Raw genomic sequence first — 21,600 nt, forward strand, 5'->3', positions numbered from 1 at the left:
ATCCTATTCCTTGAATTCTTAGAAGTAAAACTTCCAGTCTGTATTTACTCATAAAAACTGAGCACTCATTTGTTTTTCCTGCTTCTATAAATTCTCTTCATTGGTCTTTCTGGTATGTTCAAAAAGGTCAAAATCTTGAGTTTTTAAAGTCATATTAGATGTGTGAAAAATATTTTAGAAACATCTTCAGAATTATGTTAACATTTAGAAAGATTTCTAAAGGTCAGCTATCACAGATACTGAAGCTCTGAAAACTAGTTTAGTTTCAGCTGTACGAACCTTACCTGATTAGAATCAACATTAGTGTGCAAGTGCAGGGAAAAAATATGAGACTTCTCTGCTCAATCACTGAATAGATCTTTCATTAATCCCATTAATCTAATAAATTTAAAAGGGCAAGGTTGTTTCAATAGTTTTCAATAAGTAGTCTTCTGTTTAGTTGGACAGTTATTGGTAGATTTTGTGATTTGGAGCAAATCTGTCTTCAATGAATTACTTCTTTTTTAACATGTTGCCTACAAATATATGTGTACTCTGGATTCTACACTATTTTCTCTACACACAGCCAGAATTTCTCACACAGCTCCTTTACTGTTTTCATTTCATCAGGAATTTTTACTTTACTTTTACTCTCAGTTCATGAATACATTAAAATCTTACTTTTCTCTTTTTGCAGAATATGTTTTATCCTAAATCATCTCAAAAATATAATTTTTTTTTTGTTTCACTCAGTGATTGTTCAGAAAAAATGGCTTCCAGCAGTCTCAAGGGGAAAATCCCAGGTCTGCAGAGTATCTCAGAATGGATTGTCCTTATTTTCTAAATCCTGGGAACACACAGGTAGACAAAATTTTTAATTGTTTGTTTGTTTGTTTGTTTTTGTAGTAGAAGTGTTTCAAGAATCATCACAATAACTTGTGCATCTCACAGTCTCACATAGCTTGGGGGAAAAAAACCAGACCAAGTTGCCCAGAGCAAATTCATCACTGAACTTCTAAAAACTAATTGCAAAAAGAAGGCTTATAACTTCATTATTTTATTGATTGTCATTAATATTTACAGACAGTAGATGTTGTGGAAAAGACTCTTACAAAAGTACTGCTTATTCAGGTCATGAATCTGAGTGAAAACATGACTTTGTTATGCTTCTTAGGAAATCAATTAATGCACTTTAAAGGAAATTAACCAACTGTTCCCTTTTCCATCTGCAAAATTTTGCATATTGTACAGTATTGTTAAATATTTGATTTTCTAGGCATTTCACAGGGACAGCTGAAGAAAGTGGAGTTTTTAACAGAAACTGGTAAATGTGACTAAAGATATATGAAATTGATGGGCCAAAAGACTGGGCACGGTTGACATATTGGCAGTTTTGCAAATTATTGTACTGAGCAGTTTATGATTATAAAAACACACAAATATTTTAAGGCTTTTTTCCAAGCAGAAATAAACCTTGCATCATTGCTCTGAGTCACTCTTCTGAAGTCATAGATAGCAGAGTGGCCTTGTATTATACAGGAGTAATAGCCATATAAGAGTATTAGACATAAGTACAGTGTTTCAGGGGAAGCTTGTTCATAGCCTCTCTTTTCTCTTTCCTGTCTTTAACAGGAAAGCAAGAAATTATTTTGAAAGCAGACTGATGGATTATTTAGTTATGTTATTTTTATTTTATTTTATTATTTTAATTGTGTCCCATTAAAAAGGCTGGTGTCAAAAGGGGAAGAGTAGAAGGACTTAAAAGTAGAGAAGGACTGAATTGTATGAGACTTCTAGGGCATGTTTGGTGGGAAAGACAGATATTAAAGAGATTGAAAGTTAGAGATGGGTAAAATATACGTAAGAAATGGACAAATACACATGCTTTAATTTTTTTAACCTATTGTCATTCTGTGGACATTTTATACATATAATTTATTTATTATTTTTCCTAAAAAGTAGGTTGCTATACACGTACATTATATGCATATTGTCTGAAAAGAGAAAGGAAAATATTTTGATGATTTGACATACGCTTTCTTAATAAGCAAATCTGACATGCAGGGCCAGAGCTCTGCAATAAAGTCTCAATGTGTAGCTAACATAAATTCTTGCTCTTACTTCATACCTTGCATTTCCCCCTAATCAACAAAGCATAACATTTGCAGGATTGTACTTAACTAGTATTAGAGATGATGGAGACCTTTTAGTGCTCAAAAGATCCCTCTTGGAACCCAAATGCCAGTTCTCCTGAGGGCTGGAAGGCTAATTAGGGGCCTAAGTCTGTGCTCTGTTCTGCACTTTACAATGTGTTTTCCACTCTTGAGCCAAACGCAATGTAACACAGACACAGAGTTTGTTCCTCAAACTCATTTTTCGGGCGCAGAGAGGGAAAGTATTTGAGTTAATTGTGCCACACAGGTTTTTTATTTTACAGACTGTGTTTTGAAGTTGTCAGCATAGGAAACATTGCATTTCCATAAGTTTTTAGTGGTCTGTACAGAATGTAATGTTAATTTGTTTGCACTCATTGTTTTTCAGAGTCTATGTGATGTTCTGAGTAGTAAATATACTCTTTCTATAACTTTACAGTAAATTTCTACAACTTCATACCACCTTGCCCAAAGGCAGTTCCTTAGGAACAATTTCTCTAAATATTTAATATTTTCTACTGTATTCCACCAGGAATACAGATAACAGTGACCAGGGTTACAAAACAAACTTTGAAAAATTCTGAGCAACAGCTGCTACATTTGCATCTTTGTTACATATATACACTTCTCTAATTAATATCACATGTCCTGGATTGAACCCCAACATAATTGAAGTATTCTTAGCTCTAACGGAGACAATGTGTTAATTCATCTTTTATTTCTCAGTTTATAGTTCTGTTTCCTCCTTTAAGAGTTTGGTCAGTTCTCAGGCAGTTTGAAGACTTATATCTATTTACATCTATTCTTTTACTCTTCCTATCTCCAAATATAGTATTTGATTCAAAAACAAAGAAACACGTCCAATTTCCATAGCATAGAACCACCAAAATAGATCCAGTGTGTTTGCAATCATACAGAGACTTCTACAATGCTCAAGTCACCACAGTTTAGCAGGCCATTTAAGGTATTTTTCTTCACTCATATTCTTCAGAAATTTTCAAATGTTTGCTAAAAATTGATTTAAACATTGAAACTGAGATATGGAAAATGCATTGTCCCTTTTCCCTCCCACTCTTAAAAAGACCTGGTGATCTCTGATGTCAGTTTGATCATTAGGTAATGAGCACTTTTTGATCATTAGGTAATGTAAACAATATGGAGTAGATGTATTTTGAATTAATTATGTGGAGGATATAACTAGGTGCTTACATAGCATTTGCCTCAAAATTTTCACTTATGGCCCTAGTTGCTTCTGTTCATTCTCTTCTAGCATGGTGGTGGTGAGGACTTACACCGTATTTGCCTGTTGTCCTGAGTCTGTCACCATCAGTATTGTCACCTCCTGACTTGTTGATTTGTCATGGTTTTCACTGGCTGATCTGGGAACAGATTTTGTTTTTAATGTCAATCTTTTTGCTGTCAGTGAAAGCTTAAATAAAATTACAAATTGCCATACCAAGATGGGTAGCAGAGGACTATGCCACAAATACCAGAGTTTGAGGAAAATGTCAGGTTAAAGAAACTTTCCATGGACATCAGTGTTTAAGTTCTACCTTGGTGGATGAACTAGTCAACAGGATATTTCAGCCAGGAAAGAAATGCCAAGATTATTTGAAAACATTCAATCACTGTCATGTTGTGCTGCTTCTAGCATCTCACTGTAATTCAGAGGGCAATTTCTGTCATTCAGAAGGCCTTGTCATCCTACTAATTGTAAGATGGTGCACCCACAGAAGAGTGCAACAAAGTTTTATGGACATGGCTTTCCTTATCCATATCAGAACAACCAGTTTGATGTATTATGATGTATGTTTATGTCATCTTTTCTGGCCACTCCTGTTTTTTGTGTAAACACAGGAAAATGTAATTCTCCACTGCATTTTGACTGAATCGCTGTGTTACAGTGAACACTTTACCACCATGAATGTACATTGCAATGTCAGTAGGTAGAAGCCCCAGGCAGAGAGCTTCTTATAGTGCAAACAGCAAGAAGCCAGAATGTCCCTAATGCTGAATCTCTCACCACCACCATAGTTATGCTTGCTAATTGACAACTTTTTCAAGTTCACCTGTTGCACGTCAAACGTAAGTTCATTTAATTTATTTGCAGTGCTGTGCCACAGAGAGTTGGAGAGGTACAAAGGCTTGGTATACTGGGACAGAGAATCAGAAGCACCATTTGGAGGTCAAGGAAGGAGAAGACTACACCTTGTTCAACTTTGTTCCCTGAAGAAAGTAGCAATGGATTTGTGTGCCAAGGTCTTCCAGAAAGTTGCAAACAAAATAAATTCTGACCAAAAAAAATTTAACTCTCCATCTTAGTAGTGAAGTTTGAGTGTAAAAAACATAATGATCTTATTTGCAGAGCAAAGTAGCATGTAATTTAAATTACTGATCTCAATGACAGAAGTTTAGTCTGATTATCAGATTAATGCTACTACAGTCAAGCCTGTAGAGTATTGGGAATTAGTCCCTTAATTAATATTAATAATGAAATATTAGTGGAAGTTATTTTTACTTTACTCTTTAGCTGTGCTAAGGAACATGAAGGATAGGGATATGAGACAGCCAGCATGGCTTTGCCAAGGTCAAGTCCTGCCTGACCAGCCCAGAGGCCTTGAATGATGGAGTGACTCCATCAGTGGCAGGGGAAGAGCTACAGACTGTGTCCCTCTGCTGTGCTCTGGTGAAACCTCACCTGCAGTGCTGCACCCAGCTCTGGGATCCTCAGCACAGGAAGGACATGGACCTCTTTAAGTGAGTTCAGAGGAGGGACACAGAGCTGATCAGAGGGTTGGAGGACCACTCCTGTGAGGAAAGGCTGAGAGAATTTGGTTTGTTCAGCCTGGAAAACTAAAGTCTTCAGGTTGTCCCAGCTGGTTTTAAATTCCATTTTGAAAATATGAGAACTGTGAGAAAAAAATCTTGAATCTGATTGTAATAAGACTAACAGCAACCTCTAGTTTTTCCCTTCTTTTAATCTTTTTTGTTTATGATTAAGGTAGTTTAAGTTTCATGTATGACATCTGTTTTCTTTTCTTTACACTTGAAATAACAAGATTGAATCTCCACGGACTTGATGTTTATATAGCCTTTTACAATTTTAAAATCTATGTAACATATATGTTATTTGGTTTAGGCATACTATTTTAGTAAAGATTATACAACAGCTGTGCTGAATGGGGACAAAGATCCTAGGAAAGTGGCAAAGCTATTAGAGATAATTCTAAATGTCAAACAGTAGGATTTAACTAGATGACAAATAAGACATGAAACAGAGCAGTCTTTGCAGAGATCTTGACATTGCTTTGTAATGGAAGGAGGATTGCAGACATGAATTGAGTTCAAAGTCTTCTAATGGATGCAGGGTGGGGGAGACTCCATAGTCAATGCCTGTGTGGTTTCTGATTTAACCCTTGAATGCAAAAATCTGCATAAATAAAAATAAAATAAAATAAAATAAAATAAAATAAAATAAAATAAAATAAAATAAAATAAAATAAAATAAAATAAAATAAAATAAAATAAAATAAAGTAAAATAAAATAAAATAAAATAAAATAAAATAAAATAAAATAAAATAAAATAAAATAAAATAAAATAAAATAAAATAAAATCATTTTAGAACCCCAAAACACCAATAGCAAAAACTTTATAAAAACTCAAAAAAACTATAAAAACCCCCAGAAATTAAAAAAAAAAATTAAAAATAACCAACCAAACAAGACCTAAACCCTAAACAAACAGAAACACATGTGGAACTGCACATTTGGCTTCTTTTTAATGATGGTTTATCCACCTCCATTGCCTAAAATATTTATACCAGTATCTTTCCACAATGTGATGCTCTTCGTAAGCTGAATACAAACACGCAAACCTCCAAACTCACAGCTTGAAACAATAATCTTCAGAAGAGGAGATTGCATCCTGTTTGGGTCAGAACAACCAAGAAAAAATCAAATGTTAGGAAATAAAATACACCCACTACCTAGTGCAATTGAGTGTGAAGTTCAATTTTATTTATTGTATGGTCTCTATATTAAATTTTTAACCCCCAGTACTTTAATTACTATGAAACCAGCTGCACTGAGATCAAAATGAGATAATTATTTAAAAACCAGAATGACTACAATTATGTTTTTCTCCCAGAGAAAACACAGCTATAAAATTTCATGTCTCAGGAGCTTTTTGTGTTGATATTTTAGTACTGACTCTTCAAGGATGAAAAGAGTTATCATTTTTCATCTCCTATTTCTAGATTGTCAAGAATTTAAGTACAACTCCCAGTGGCTCAAGGGCAAGTATTTCTTATTATGGAAAATAAATAATATAATTCTGCTACTGAACTCTGTATGTAGAAGCATGGCAATATAGAGAAGCTATTTGAATTATAAATAATTATATTATCATTATACTGACAGAAAATAAATAACATTAAAATGGTAAAAAGAAAAAAATAAAGCATTTTAACTTTTTTGGGAGAAAAGTAATTTCTGAATTGTTTTCTTCTTGACTCGGAACTATAAAAAGTGGGAAAAGCTGGAGTCTAACCAATTTTGATTTGCTCACTCTTGCAAGCATCCTGAATGAGATTCATTAGCAGTTGGAATAGGGCTGAGAAAGGAAAGGCACCCAGTTTAACTGGATTTTGCACATTATCACATTATTATGGAGGATCACAGAGTGGTTGAGGCTGGAAGGGCCCTGTGGAGATCCAACACCCCTGCTCAAAACAGGGGTAGGTGGAACAAATTTTTCAAGGCTGTGTTCAAACAGGCTTTGGATATCTCTAAGCTGAAGATATTACTAAATCCTTTAATAGGTGCACATTTACATAACAGACCCCCCCCCTTGCAGTATACAAGGAGAAGGTATTTAGTCTCACATGTATCTCAGCTGATTCAAGAGCCTGTTAGGCTGACATTATGAATTGTCTTTCACCTATATCCTTTTATGCACAGTAAGCCACATCACAGGGACTCCTGCTGTCGAATACCTGGTTTCCAGCTGAGCAGACAGCTGCTGCTCTTTGGCATCTACAATAGCTTTGTAATCTTCACTTTTAAAAAGTCATGCTTTTATGAATATAGTATAAAACTCCTCTAACTTTGACTAAAGAAGACACATGCACATTCCAGACAAATTTCTGAATCCAATACCTATGGATGACAAGAAACATGCATACCTTTGGGGTGGTTTCTGTTAATGACAGTAAGCTTCCAAAATAAATAGTTACTTCAAAGAAATGCTACTGCATTGCAAGCATACTGACAGCTCATGCAGTCCTGCCAGAGTGCTGTAGGCAAAGTATTATTGCTAAACTCTCTGTAGGCATTATCTGAAGTTCCATTTAGCAGCTTCAAGATTGACATATTCGAATGAGACAATTAAGTGTTGGAGGGAGCTCCCAGTGAGAGTGTCCTCTTGTGAGACTTTTGCTAAAATCTTGCAGAGCAACCTCCTCCTGAAGGTGCACTCAGATGATCCATGCCAGAGATAATGAATCCACTTCAGAGAAAATTTTCCACTTATGGAAAAGTAAAGACAATAGGAGGTGTGAAGTATTTTCTTATAGTCTCCACAGTGAGTATGTGGGTATACCACAGGAAACCCAAGACCATTAGCTCTTCCCCTTTATCTGGCTTGGAGTCAGAAGAATTGTAACATATGCATAGCTCTGGACTGCGAGGCTGCAAAGGCAAAATGGAAATGTACATCTATTCAAATGAAGTACATATCACCCCCACAAGGAACTGCTCTTCTGAGTCATATGGAGAACAAAACAGGATTATGATTTGTATTCCCATCTGTTTCTCACTCCTATTTTGTGTAGGCTGGTACACTGTTGTCAGCAACCTTCTACTCCAAGAAGTGGAAGTGTGATTACTCTTCCATCTTCTTCCCTGAGTACTTTCAGGTTAAAACCTGAATTCATACTTTTAAATTTAAGCCAGAATAGAGAAAGGAAAACATGAAGTGTGAAAAAGAAGATTTCATCCATAAAAAGTGGCAGTAGACATTCACCATGTTTACTTTATGCAGGAAATTTTTTTTAAAGGAACTTTTAATCTTCTTTCTAAATTTTAGACCTGAATACCTTGTGGTAGTAATAAATAATTTTTTTGTTGACATTAAATACAATAATTTGAATTGAGAAAGGAAAGTTTGGAAAAATCTGCAACTTCATATTAGAGTCTCTACCCTGTTAAAAAGTAAAGCTGGACTTCAGATCTTTAAAACTTTTTATTACCCATAGTATTATCTAAATTTCCTTAGGGTATCTAATCCTCTTTACATTATCTAAACCTCTTCTTCTGCAAAAGAAGAAATTCTTATGAGAAAAGTGACAGACAATCACTGCATGGGTAACAGGTGGTGTCAAGGATCCAGTCATCACAGTTATGGTGATAACTCCTTCTGAGTTGTACTTTCAATTTAACAAAACTTAAAAAGAGGGAGGGAATGACATTTAAGCTCTTAATATTAAGACAGTGAGTGTTGTAGTATTTACCTCAGTGGAAGAAATTTCTAAGAAGGTTTTTAATAATCATCATTGTCATGACAACCATTTTTATCTTGTATCCTTAGTATTTATTAAACCGCATTATGATTCTAATTTGGGGTTTTATTGAATACTTACTAGCATCTACATTTGCTATTCTAAACCCTTTTTAATGATAATTTAAGTGGTGTTACTAGTTTCATCAGACATTTTCGTAATTATGAGATAGTAATTTATTTACCTTAACAATAGATATAGTCATGAATGAAAAGAAAATTCCTTACATCTGAGAAAGCAAGAAGTGTTTAAACTCTGTAATATCTTCTGAGGTGAAAGTTCCCCTTAGCAAAACCTAGCTTGTTTGACCTAGCTTGTTTGCGTTTTGCCAAAGGAAACCAACCAACCCCACACTGAGTTAGGCCAGAACATTTCAGATATTTTGAAGATAGACTGTTATATGATCAATAAGCTTCACAGAATGTATAATGATGCCTTACAACTATTAATCTCTGTGACCACTTATTTATTTCCTCCCCCTTTACCAAGCTGTGTCAGACAACCTTACTTATTTCAAGGTGTCTGGTAGTGAAATACATGCATATAAAGCCCAAAGCACTAAAATCTGAAGAAAATTAGTAAAGAAAAAAATGAATTTTCATGGTGGGAAATCTTCAAATTATACAGATATATTACTGACGCTTAATACACAGGTAACAGACTTACACAGAAGTGTCTAGTTTATCCATCTCCCAAACGGGACAAAAAAAATCTCCACGTCCATTTCTATAATTTTGCTGAAGAGGTCAGAATTTGTCATACCTGTCAAATGCCAGACAGAAGCCAATGACACTTGGGAAATCTAGTTATTAATGTATTTTCATTACTTGAAAAAATTTTGCTCTGATAATGAGGTTTTGATTAAAACCTTTTATACATTTATGCTAAAAGCATTTGTACTTATCGCCCAAAGTTCCATCTTACCTGTTATGAAATACTTAGGAAATAAACCATAAATATAAGTCCTGTTACAAGGAACACACTGGGAGTTAAAAGTCTGCTATTTCTTGACTACAGAGTCAGGCTCTCACAGGTTATCTGGGTTTACACCTGCAACTAAAGAAATCCAGAAACAAAATGGTTTTGTGGTACAAAGTAGAAAGGATTTGAAGAATAGGTAGTGGAAAGAATGAACAATAATATAAAAGCTTAAAAACAAAAGACAGTAAAATTCATTGACCTTTTCCTCTCTAGTTCACAAAAAATAAGTATCATTCAAATATTCATTTCAAAATCAATTTTGTCTGGAAAAATATTTACAAATTACCCAAATGGCTTTTGTACGGGGAAACACTTATAACTTCCAGTAATTCACATTGGTGCTGTTGCCCTGGTGTTTTATGTACCAGTTTTAATTAAAAATCTATTTTCCATGGATAGAAGCCCTGAAAACAATGATTTGCCATGGAAATATTGACACAATGCAAAACACAAATAGGACCAGTTCTGCCTCTAGACACAAGTGATTCATACTGCACTGAATCACTGTTCCACACAGGCAACGTGATTTCCTGGCTCTATCACTCCTCCCTTTATATCCTAAAACATTATGCTAGAATTTTGGCCATAATATTAACTTACACACCACTTTATTAATAAAGACTACCAAATTATCTACAGAGCTACACAAATTGTTCTTCTGTGTCATGGAATTAGATAGTAATGCCATGCTTCATCTTAAGCCTCCCATTCTGTACCTTTGAAGATTAGGTCAGTATGCCATATGGTTAACCTCAAGTTCCCTCAAGGAAAACACTTCTTTATAGTCAACATATCTAAGAAGCTGTAATTACTTGGCCTTAATTCTTTGGGATTATTTCAACTGTACTCTCTTGTGCTTATTTGTTATTTCTTATGGTTTATTGAGAGCTAGTTGTTTGCTTGATGCTGTGCAGGCATAAAGAAAGATATTGAATAATGCACTTTTTTATTTCTAATTGGGTTTTTTCTTTTTTTTTTCTTTTTTTTTTTTTGTGCAATAGAGTATTGTCATTTTGAGGTTTCACATAACACTTCTAACTCAAATCTGAACTGGGAATTTATATGCAATTTTCCAGGATGAATGCATCATATAGATGCAGATATGCTAAAGACGTTTATTTCAAATAGAGAAATAGTTTGTACTCTGATGAGCTAAAAACCATATAATCAAAACACAAAACATTTAAATTCCACAATCCCATGTTGTCCTGTTGTGGCAAAGAAAGATAGCTTGTAACAAAACTTCACTTCCAATTTAGAGGCTTTCAAAAATTTTGATTCACATTTTGAGACTATGATCCTTTCCTAGCCTGTTATCCAAATCCTTCCTGATTTTAAGCCAAAATTCAACAGAATTAAATGAAGGTGAAACCTGGCCAGGTAATGTTTGGTGTAAAATGAATCTTGTAAAATTGGACTAGCACAATCCTAACCAGTGCTTTATGTAATCAGACTGAAGACCTGTTTGTTTGCTGATATATTGCTGCCTTTGGTTCGGGGCTTTCTAGGTGCAACAGCAAGAAGTTAGCATTTCTTCAAGCTCATGACTGGGCATCTTTCTGAAAAAGGAAAACCACAAACATGTGATGGAAAGACAGCCATGCCTCGCTAAGTAATGTGAAGCATGGCAGTCATAGCTGTTCAGTTGTTCAGTTCTTCCTGCTCAGCATTGCAACAGTAGGAAAAACCTGATGAGGAGAGAAGTTGCCACGTGGTGAATTATCTGTTCCGTGAAATCCTAAAATAAATGAATTATATTTTTCCTAGCAGTCAGACTATTCCTTAAGAAAAGAAAAAAAAAAAAAAAAGAAGAAGTATCAGACACAGCCAAATGCGTCAGGCAGATGTGGCTGGAGAAGCTACCTGAGGTGCCAGCTGGATTTATACTAGCATTCTTGGAGAGACTGAAGACACGAATGGCTGCTTTGAATTTAATCTATGTTATTTCCTGCCTGCTGGCATTACTTACAGGACATTTGCTGTCCACTCTGTTATGCCCTTCAGATTTTGTTTTTGAGTTTTTTCCTTTCATTTTCCTTCAATTTTATTAATTTTAATACATTTTTTCATTAAACAATACAAAAATATTAAATTGTTGCCTTAATCGTTTGGCTCCACTTTGTTCTTAACCGAAGACAGACAGCAATTCATTGTAAAGAGCAAAGGCAAATGTTTAACACATTTTGAAATAGATTTTTGGCAATAAAATAAATTTGTGAAATAGTTTCTGACTTTTTCTGAAAAAAAAGCTGCTTTCTAGAACTACTAGAAAGTTTCTGTGATACCATTGCCCTTGTAAAGATTATTTGCAGCTCACATTGTAATTATGTAATATGAGCCCTGCTAGTGACAAATTACATAGTTTATCCAAAAATTTTATTTAGAAAAACTAAACCAGTAAACTTGATTAAAATTTGTAGATTTGACCCTGATCTTACTGGCCAAATACTGTGTTCCACCATCTAGTAGTGTAGCAACTATGTGTTGTGAGGCCAAAATGTACTGGAAATACCAAGGGCACAGAATTTAAAGGTTTTTTAAGGACTATGTCCATCAGCTTTTGCAGGTGCAAGGATTAGTGCATTCATATGCAAGTATGCATAGATATATCTACATGCATGTTCACATGTATTCTGGATGTTCATCTCTGTTTCTGTACTTTTCAGTTACTGAGTGCTTCTTAACAGATGTGTTAAACACATATTTGGGTGGTGGTGAGTCTTGAACTCTGTGTGTTGTTTCATCACTTCAGTAGTTTTAAATTAAAAATTCTAGAGGGTTTTCTTTGTGTTTTCTTTGTGTTCTTTCTTAGTATTTATTCTATAGAATGGTTAAAACCCCAGTGCTTTGCAGTTCTGGGCAGCTATGTCCATATTCCTGCATGAGTCTCCCCACAACGTGTCAGGTTCCTATCAATTTTTTCCTGACCAAAAATGATTAAGAAGTGTCACGCACTGTGGCTTTGTAAAAATGCAACTGTGCCAACTGACCAGCAGATCTCTGTGAGCTTACTGCCTAGCTAGTTGCTATTTCTTGGCTGCTGGCTGAGCCTAAACAGAACAACTCAACTCTGATGGATCAAACAAACAGCTCTGGAGCCTAAATGAGGCCCTAGGGTAATATTTTGTACAGGCTGGTTGAAAGAGCTTAATATCTTTGAAAACTCCATGTCTGTCAAATTTTGTTGAAATTGTCCAAGGCACTCCAGGGCACCAGTGAGACAAACACAGACACACAGACAGCATGACTGCCTAAGCCTTGTTTCCTCAGGAAACCAGGCTAAAAATTTGCCTACAGATATTTTTAATGTCACAAACTTTTAAGCAGTCCTCAAGACGAGGAAAAGAAATACCTACACTACATAATATTTGGAGGAGGATTTCAAATGAATCTGCAAAATGAGAAGAGTAAAAATCCATTCAGTATTGTATAAACTGATGATTTTGGGGTGAGATGGAGTGCCTTTGCTTTCCAAAATTTATACTTAAATGAAATCAGCACCAATAACTACAACAATAGTAAACACCTTTTCTTTGTATATACTCACAAAAGAGTTCATGGCAATAGCATGTCTCTTGTTGAAGCAAGGTTAATTTTATTAGACCTGCTCAGAATGTTGTCCCATATAAATTCTCTGTTGCATGTTGTGTTTTTGTTCTCTTCCATAAATGTTTACAGATGCCTTCCATTTCCACAAAAATATCTTTATAGCACTCACTGCTTATCTGGTCTAATATTTTGTGAGTCTTGCTCAAGGCTTTCAGATCTCATCCTATGTTCCTAGTCAAAGAGAAGGCTCATGTATCTTGAATATGAAATACAAATTAACAAGTCTGCATGACAGAATATTCTTTTTCTTTTTATGGGATTGACTATCCAGACATACACTGTCAAGAACCTGTAATGCAAATATGGACCTGTCTTGGGTACAGAGGCAGGGGGGTGGAGCTTTTAGTGCTGTCTGTTTGGTACCTTACATGTCACTGCTGGGGAAGAAAGATTTCCATGGGGAAAAAAACCCCAGGCCTGGAAATGGAAACTTGGCCATTTTGCCTGGCTCTCTGCAGGAAAAGTCACTGGGTCACCCTGGCATGCCTAGCCCCTCTCTGCCACTGGCAGTTCCTTTTCCTCTGAACCACAGCCTTTGTGGATTCATGTTGAAAGACAGCAAAGGTGAGTCCTGGTGCCCAAGAAGGCCAATGGCATCCTGGCCTGGATCAGGAATAGCATGGCCAGTAGGCCCAGGGAGGTCATCCTTCCCCTGTACTCGGCACTGGTGAGGTCACACCTTGAGTGCTGTGTCCAGTTCTGGCCCCTCACTTTGGGAAGGACCCTGAGACACTTGAGTGCGTCCGGAGGAGGCAACGAGGCTGGTGAGGGGCTTGGAACACAAACCCCCTCGTGAGGAGGGACTGAGGGAGCTGGGGGTGTTTGGCCTGGAGAAAAGGAGACTCAGAAGTGACCTTATTGCTCTGAACAACTCCCTGAAGGGTGGTTGTGGTCAGGTGGGGGTTGGTCTCTTTCTCCAGACAGCAGCTGACAGAACCAGAGGACACAGTCTCAAGCTGCACCAAGAGAAATATAGGTTGGATAATAGGGGAAAGGTTTTTATAGAAAGGGTGATCAAGTTCTGGAATAGTGTGCTTGGAGAGGTAGTGGAGTCACCATCCCTGGTGTTTAAAAAAAGACTGTATGTGGCACTTGGTGCCATGGTCTAGTTGAGGTGTTAGGGCATGGGTTGGACTCGATGATCTTTAAGGTCTCTTTCAACCTAGTCATTCTGTGAATTCTGTGAGATGCCACTTGAGAAAAAGAAGAGAGAGTGGCAGTAGCACAGGACCAAGCTGTGTGAAGCCCAAGCCTCAGCAGAGCTGAGTGTAGTGGTGCTGGTGCTGGAGGCAGCTGTGCAGAATCAAATCAATGGAGTGGATTCATCAGAGAACCGCATGTGGGGCAACAGGGATGATCTAGCTTCTTGGGGGGTTTGTTTGATGCAGCTCCTCATTGTTTTCTTGGGCTGAAAGCATGTGAAGGGGGATGGATGCAGGTGTTAAGCCATAAAAACTGTCATTTATTCAGTGGTGAATACCCTTTGGTGGATAAAACACCCTCTATCTTTTGTATGCTCTTTGTTCTAAAATTGTTGTGATTATTGTAATTTTCAGTAAACTGTGATTCCAATTTATAATCTCTCCTAGTCCTCCTCCTTTGTTGAAAGGGGGAGGGGGGAAAGAGAGCATCCTGAGTGAGTTTAATTTTCCAGCTCTGTTTAAAATAGCACAGCACCCGCTACCAAAGTACAAGTGATATTGTTAAAAGCTGCTGGGAGAAGAGAGAGGCATATACTGAACCTGTATCAGTAGTATCTTCATAACTTTGAAAATGCTGATAGTCCCATTAATGTTAATGAAATTTTCTACGAATTTGAAGTTACAGACCTGCTAAAGAAATAGAATTGAGGTCTATTTTATCAGATTTACCCAGGAAAATATTCCTAACACAGAGTGGTGACTAGATAACTCCTTCTAGAATTGACATATAAGGTTTAGAAATTTATTCAAATCTGCTTTACCACTTTCATTATATATCTGCATTTCAGTAGGCACAAATTAGTTTTCTTTCTAACAAGATCATCATTCAGGTTAAAGTCCAATCAACTCTTAATCAACTCATTACAAACTCACAGATCCTGCCCTTTCCACAAGGGCCAGCCTGAGTGAGTCCTGTACCAGGACCTCACAATCTTTCAAGGATCCCAAAGGCAAGAAGAAGGGTGTGAGTGCTAACACAGAGAAAGTGTGAGTTTTCCCCACTGCTTGCCTGCCTGGACTGCTTTGTCATTAGGACATTCCCTGGCACTGTTCTGTCTGAGACCAGCTTGTGCTTTCCCAAATATAATTTGGGGCATAGCAAACTCCAGAAACTACTCCAGTTGGGAAGACTCTAGTGTGACTGTCCTGTTTCAGGGGATCTGCCTGCAGGCAAGAAAAGCTGAGATGTGTGTACTCAACCCAGACTTCGCTACTTGGCTTTGGAGCCAGGATGTGGCTTCTGGTCTCTCTTATTTAGCAATCCAGATTGGGCCTCGGTGTCTACACCTGGGTACTTAAGAGTGGTGTAGCAAAAAGCAGTATTTCTTCAGAGACAGACAATTTCAAATACTGCAGGATTTACAGGAGCAAATAAGAGTGTGCAGAGCAACTCAGTAATTACCTCAGACCCAAAAGTGTTTCGCCCTTGTCCGCACACCCCATGCACAGATCGCAACAGTGTGCTGCAGGCACTGAATCTGTAAGTACAGGGTACAGGGTAAAATCTGGACACCTTATTTTGGAGCTGGTAGCTACGCCTTTGGCAGTTTCACAACTCTGCTTGGAAAAAGAGACAGGAGTTCACTCAAATTTGCAGGGAAAACTGTATTAACTTACATGACTAGGAGAGGTGGTAGAAATGGAAATTTTGACCCATCCCAAGTTGCTTGTAAGGAAATTCATGAAATTTTTCTTTCCTTCAACATGTTACAGTTCTGACATTTGATGAGAAGACTCACTTTCACAAATTATTTCATTTTACTTCAAAATGCATTTACTTAGGTGTAAGTTCTGTGACATGATTTCTCATGCACATTCATAAGGATGCATAAGTAAAGAGGTGAAAATATTAAATTATTTAGTTAGCTGGTCTGTTAGGGTATAGAATCACACATTTCTCTGAGACTCCACTGTGCCTTTTTTGCATACACTTGAGCTGTATTTAAGCTTTCTCCTAGTAAGTATTTTTTATCTACTGCTTTATGTTAGATATCCATAGTCCTATTCCCATGCAATTTTAACATACACATTTCCTCTGGATTACTAGGACACTACATACAGAATGCACCATCTCAATAATTATTTTAGATTGATCTTATACACAAAAATAACCCCAGGGTTTTTGTTTCTTTTTATTACCACAAGTGTGCCTATTTTCATACAGCTGAAATCTCAGTTATTTGAAAATACACAGGTGCAGAAATATGCAAGTCTAAGGAATTCAGAAAACATTGGCTGGCAATGCTTCCCTATCATGTCCAAATTAACTTAATTTGTATCTGCAAATTAAGTATCTGCAGGTCTAGAAAAGTGTGAATAAAAACAAAAAATAAAAAATAATAGCTATTTTCCACACAGAAGTTATCTATAAACTTTTTACTGTGATTTTTATCTTGCATAAAGCACTGCTGAATTTTTTTTCCCATTTGACAACATAGACTAAATTAGTCTATTTTTGTTGTGTATAAAATTAGTGTCTAAATTCGTAAGTATAAAAATATTTGAATGATATGATCCACAGGATCACAAAAACAAGGGTTTAAAAGACCTTTGAGATCATCCAGTCCGTCCTATGACCTAACACTGCTGTGTCAACCAGATCATGGCACTGAGTGCTGCATCCAGTCTTTTCTTAAACACCTCCATGGACAGTGATTCCACCACACCCCTGAGCAGCCCATTCCAATCTCCAGTCACTCTTCCTGTGAAGAAATTCTTAAAGCCCAGACTAAACTTCCCCTGCCACAGAAGGCTAGAGGGAAAGTAGTGGGAAGGCTGTGTCCTCTTGTCCTGTCACTGGTTACCTGGAAGAAGAGATCAACCTCACTCAGATAAACCTTCTCAGGCACTTGAGGAGGGTGATAAAGGTCACCCCTGAGCCTCCTCTTCTCCAGGTTAAATACCCCCAGCTCCCTCAGCCACTCCTCAGAGGACTTGTGTTCTAAACCCTTCACCAGCCTTGTTGTCCTTCTCTGGACATGCCCCAGCATTTCAACATCCTTCCTGAATTGGGGGGCCCAGAACTGGACACAGAACTTGAGGTGCACTTTCACCAGTGCCAAGTACAATCCCTGCCCTGGGCCTGCTTGTCACACTATTGCTGATACAGGCCAGGATGTCACTGGCCTCTGGGAACATTCCTGGCTCACGTTCAGCTGCTGTCAGTCAGCACCCCCAAGTCCCTCTCTGCCTGGCTGCTGTCCAGCACCGATGCCCAAAGCCCAATGCTCTTATGCCCTGTTTATTTGTTATTTCATTTGAATAACAGAAATGAAAAAAGAAATATGTAAATTTATTGGGTACTCAGTAATTACACCTTCAGAAAATATGCTTGTAAGACCAGTCCTTTGAAGTAGCACTCTGCCTATTTAGCAAATCCATAATTCCCACACTGAATACTTCCCAGGTACTTCTATTTCAGACCTCTCTTGTGCGTAAAATGAGTATAAGTAAAAGCAGCCCTGTTTTCCAATGGTTTTGTAACTTGAAAAAATAAACAGTGTTTTATAGATGATCATGGGTATCTGCCACTTCTTGTTTGTTTTCTTCTGTTCTTGCTGTGGCTGGCGTCTCTTTCTCATCCCTATCTGTTTATTTAGTGATATGGTGCAGCTGCAGAAGAAAGTGCATTAATAAATTTAACTGGGCCCATGTGCCTCTGGTCCAGGTGCCTGGGGTTGTTTCTGTACTGAGCTCCTGCTGTAGGGAATGTACAACAGGAACACTGAAGTTACTTGAAGGCAGGGCATTGCCTGCCTTGAACTCCCCAGCCTACCTTAGTATTGCCAGGGTTAACTGCTGCCATACCTACCTGGAAAGGTGCATAAAGTTTTATATTTCTTTCAAAGTATTTTTGTCTGCTTTTATCTTCAGGCATTAAACCTTCTATTTAATATCATTTCAAAGCAAATTAAGTACTTTTGCTCTAATATGTACAATATCTACAATATATGTAGATGTACAAGATGTATATGTACAATATGTATTTTAGTCAAATACAGAATCACTAATGGATGTTTTAAAATATATTTTTAAGCCAAACTGCTTAAAGTTATTTCCTTCTTCATTTAAATATTAAAATCTAAAAGGCTGTTTGGTGTTTTTTGTTCTGCTGGTTATTGCTTGATTTTTTGTGGTTTGGTTTTGATGGCATCTCTAACATGCAAAGCAAATACAAAGAGCAAATTTGCCTGTACTGCTGCTTTGGTTGTTTGTGGTGTCTTCTGTACTAAAAGAAGTTAATTGCTCTGAACTCATTTTGGCAGATAAAAAAGTTGTTTACAATGTTTTTTCTTCTTCCTTTAATTGTGCAAAGAAGACATGGCTATTAGAAACATATTTTTATTTCCATTTTTTTGTTATGACTACCAGTTCCATGTTTGCCTAGTTATTTCCAAAGTAATTTTTCCTTCACAAAGAACTATTTCTGAAGATAGTCAATTTCACCTTATTTTTATATGTGTTAATGATACTGCAATTTACAGTTCCTTTCACAACAAAAAGGGAATTTTTCTCAATAACTTGTGAGATACTAGCATATTAGGAACCAGGTAACAAGCATCTGCATTTACATTTAAGATTTTTAATTCGTATAAATTATTTGATAGTAATAATTCATGGTAGCATAAAACTATAATTAACAGTAATTTCCTGAGGACATTTTCTAAGAGCAATACTGAGTACTTACTGATAGTCTTTGCTGTATTTCAATGATACTGAAAATTACCCAAGTCACAATGAGTCTAGTTAAAAGATCTGAGAACTGTTAGTTATAAATCAGCAGTACTATATAATGTACTTTACTGAGTCAGAGATGGAAGACACAGATTTCCTTTGAAATCCCAAGCTGTTGAGCATACAGTGCCTTTAAAAGTGAGATCTCTTTTTTTTCAACATCAACCTATTAAATTCAAGGAGGGCAGTATACAACTGATGAAGTTTTTTTTTCAGACCTGTTAAAAGGCTGATTTAAAAATTACAGTTTGTGTGGGTAAATATTTTGACATTGATTAGATGCATCATGAAAGAAACAGTGAAAATAGCTTATTGGCTTTTTTGACTATCCAGTTCATGTGGCACTATCCACAAGTAAATAGAATAATAAGAAAGGATTGTTTTTATAGCATTACATTTCAGTATCACAAATTTTTAAAATGTGCACATACACTTTTATGTCACTAAGAACATTGTTATAGACACAGTCAAGCAGATGCAGAACTTGGACTTCCAAGAGCACATAGACATCTGACAATATGAGAGACTTCTTGACTGTAAAGACTATATGTAATATAGAAATACATAACAGTGTGAGATTCCTCATTTCAAAACAGTGTTTCATAAACAGAAGGGTAAGTTGCTAAGTCCCTTCTCCTTCATAAAGAAAAGTAATCTCAGAACCTTTGGAGTTTGTCAGAGTCTCAAGAAGAACTAAAACTGAATAGCTACTGAGAAAAAAAAAATCAGAAAAAGAGGAACAGAACTTGAGTGCATTTTAGTCTGGTTCATTGCTAATGTTTCACTCATGAGTACAAAACCACATGAGTGAGAAGTTTACAAGAATAAAGAATTAAGACAGGGACATAAAAGAGCTGGAATACTAAGGAATGCTATTAGCACAAAATTGATAAACATGACTGATCTTCTACACTAAAACTCTTATGTAAACTTGATTAATCATTGTCATGAATGTTAGTATGTACATACTTTTAGAATAGCAAATTAATTTGTCCCAAAAATATAACATTTGTGTATTCTTTGAAGAACAATTTTATTCCACATACATGTTCTTCAATTGGTTTTAGAGCCATCTGTTACAAAACAATTTAACACAACATTAAAAAAAATGTATGCTCAGAATTCCAGATGAAATGGTGTTCAACAAAGAAACTGTTTGTTCCCTCCATTGCTTTATTGAAGGAATAATGAATGATGCATATAAAAATCTGAAAAATGTGGATAATGGAAATATAAGATATGTTTATTGTTAAGAAGGATCTGTAAATGTTAATCCAAGTTATGTATTGCTACGTGTTTTACATCATTATAGTCACATACTTGGAATAAATGTGGACCTGGAACAAAAATTATGCTTGTCCTCATGCAAACTTTGTGTCTCAAGTAGAAAAATAGATCATTTCTTTAAAAGTAAGAATAACAATCAGGAAAATATAAGCTAGTTTTCTCACAATGTTAAAACTCAAAGACAAATAAACTTGAATTGTTTAATGATGCTTTTAAAATATGAAATAAGTTTAACAAATCAATTTTTTACTCTCTACCCTTGGAAGTTAAAGAATGTTAATATTTTAGGTCCATTTTCATTCTACTATAGAGGTTAACATATCTATTATTTTGTTGTCTAGATTTCCAGTAACAGGGATAATTAGAAAGAGGTATGCCTTGGAAAACCAGCTGCTTTTGATATATAAACTTTATCACAAGAAACCTTTATATTGGCTATAAGCCTGTCTTGATGGTTTGTGTCATTGTATCCAAATGTTTATTAAAAAACTGAGTCATTAGGTCACCAAGTTAATTCACTCTCTATAAGTTAAATTAGGGGGCAAAGATAGAGACTTTAGGAGATGATGAGGAGTGTCTCACTCAAGTGTTACACTGAAATGTATGTGCTTAATTCCTTGAGGACATATTCCTCATAACAGTTTAAATATAAAGGTCATCTTTAAAACTCTTGCCAGGACTTACAACTGAGCTCAAAAAATCAAACAACTCAAAATAGAAGAGATGGAAAATGCTGAAAATTGTTATAGTATGTAAGAGTTTGGCCCCAGTGGGCCAAATGAATGAAGTTCAAGAAAAGAGAGAAGATGATCGATGTCTACACAGGAGAAAAGCCTCTTCTTTCCCCTGTGTTGCTGTAATTCTTTGAAAATTCAATCTTGTCTACACAAGAATTCACGTCAAAACAGTTCATACGGACTTGAACATACTCCATGTGAGGTTTTCAAGTATAAATTTTAATTTCATGAAAGCTGATCTATCAGTTTCTAAATCCCTCTGGAGTAAAATAACCCTTTCTTAATAACTGAATGAGAAATTCACTCTTTTCTCCACTGAGAAAATTATTAGAGAAATTAGAGACATTATGGGTTGCATTC

General features: G+C 36.2%; 2 long non-coding RNA genes across 2 annotated transcripts in view; one reads left to right on the forward strand and one right to left on the reverse strand.

Moving 5' to 3' along the window:
* LOC135289846 (uncharacterized) overlaps window positions 1-5,357 on the forward strand; it is a 41,433-nt gene extending 36,076 nt beyond the window's left edge. Inside the window, exons 3-4 of the long non-coding RNA XR_010352581.1 lie at window positions 733-840; window positions 4,243-5,357. This is a non-coding gene — a long non-coding RNA (uncharacterized LOC135289846). The remainder of the gene's footprint in view (window positions 1-732; window positions 841-4,242) is intronic.
* A 159-nt stretch (window positions 5,358-5,516) lies between these two features.
* LOC135289847 (uncharacterized) lies at window positions 5,517-9,635 on the reverse strand. Its single transcript, XR_010352582.1, has 3 exons — window positions 9,357-9,635; window positions 7,317-7,821; window positions 5,517-6,058 (listed from the first exon to the last, which is right to left on the reverse strand). It is a non-coding gene; the product is annotated as an uncharacterized LOC135289847 (long non-coding RNA).
* Window positions 9,636-21,600: the final 11,965 nt, after the last annotated feature.

Source organism: Passer domesticus, chromosome Z, assembly GCF_036417665.1.
Source record: "Passer domesticus isolate bPasDom1 chromosome Z, bPasDom1.hap1, whole genome shotgun sequence".
Taxonomy (NCBI): Eukaryota; Metazoa; Chordata; class Aves; order Passeriformes; family Passeridae; genus Passer; species Passer domesticus.